The sequence below is a fragment of the Oryzias melastigma genome, unplaced genomic scaffold, assembly GCF_002922805.2.
Source record: "Oryzias melastigma strain HK-1 unplaced genomic scaffold, ASM292280v2 sc00461, whole genome shotgun sequence".
In the NCBI taxonomy this organism is placed as follows: domain Eukaryota; kingdom Metazoa; phylum Chordata; class Actinopteri; order Beloniformes; family Adrianichthyidae; genus Oryzias; species Oryzias melastigma.
Genome location: NW_023417056.1, coordinates 23,693 through 25,430, shown reverse-complemented (window position 1 = coordinate 25,430; position 1,738 = coordinate 23,693).

The window sequence follows — 1,738 nt, the reverse complement described above, 5'->3', positions numbered from 1 at the left end:
TCTGGTCGGATCATCCAGGAATCCAGCTGACTGACTGATCTGCTGATGGTCCTGACCCGTTTGTGGAGACTGGACTGAGGATATGACAGTGGAAACAAAAAGGGTAGTTTTTGGCGAGTTTCAGCTTTAGATTCATATGAAGAGCTGTCTTGAACCAAACAACCTTTGAAAATTGTTTTTGTAAACTTTGGTGAACCTTTATAAGAGAAAATCTTTTCAGTGATGATTTTTTCTGTTTCTACCACTTTTTTCATGTGACTTTTATTTTGAAACTCATCTGGTAAAACTTCCTGCAGATTTTTTCATTTGCACATTTTTCATTATATTTATGTTTGTGTTTTTAACACCAGATAATCCTGATTGCAACGCATAAGGGTCCCAGTAGATGGCGCCCTACTCAGCTGCCCTCAAACTAAAGAAAACGTTATTTTGAAATAGTTCTGCTCGTGATAGTTGTAGCTCATGAACAATGAATAGAATCAATAATTTTTTAGTCTTTGCTCAGAAGGTCAATCATTTACTTCCCGTGAACACTGAGAAGATGAAGAATGAAGCAACAAGCTCCAAGCAGGAGAGATTTGTTTTAATGATTACAGTTTTTTCCAATTGCTAAAACACTAAGTGCCATTTTCCAAACCAGTTGATCACCTGCTTTAACTCTTTTCTCAAAAAAATCACTCATTTTGCAGGTAACACACATTTAGGAAAACTCTAATCCACTCTTTGCAAAAGACATTTTCACTTTTAAAACAAAGTTGGCATTTGCAACACACAAGAAGCAAAAAGGTAACACAAAGAGTCAAAATTCAAACTCTGTTTCAACACAACGATCACCATCACCATACAACTAGTCAAAACTGAAGACACTCGTTGCTATTCAACTGCAGTAAATATAAAGGCATTTCTGGAACAACTGAGAGGCTTTTCAAAGATGGATAACAGACCAAGACCTAAACATGCACCAAGACCTGGACCCAGATATGGAACAAGGTTTCTGATGAGATCCAGGCCATACTTATTGACCATTTGTTGGTTTATGGAATGACCATGAGGGAAGCAGGTCAAGTTGTTGCTGTAATCAGCATCATTTCATATAGAAATCCAAAAGAAAATGACAGAAGATTTTGTTGCTGTCTGGAAAATGTTAGTTTTTCACAAAAATGTATTCATTCAGGTATATGGTTCATTTTGAGCGGAACTATGAGTAATATTATTCTTTGTGCTGCCATGGGAACAGATGGGCTTGTCCACTGGCATGCTGTCCTTGGGTCCTACAACACTCAACATCTACTCAACTTTCTGGAGGAGCTAAGAAAAATCCTCCTTCTCCCCCAACAACAACAACCTGGGCCTGCACATCACATTTATGTGATCATTTGGGACAATGTCAGTTTCCATAAATCAAACCAAATCCGAGAGTGGTTCACCACCAACAGGAACCAGTTTTTAAACATCTGTATGCCACCCTACTCTCCTTTCCTGAACCCTATAGAGGAGTTCTTCTCATCGTGGAGATGGAAGGTTTATGACCGACAACCATATACTAGAGAGAACCTCCTAAGGGCAATTGAGCTGGCTTGTGATGACATCCCAGTGGAGGCCTTCCAAGGTTGGATTCGCCATTCAAGGGCATTTTTCCCGAGGTGCCTGGCAAGAGAAAATTTAGCATGCAATGTGGATGAGGAGATGTGGCCTGATGCAGCTCAGCGACATGATGCTGCACCACAATTGTAACGTG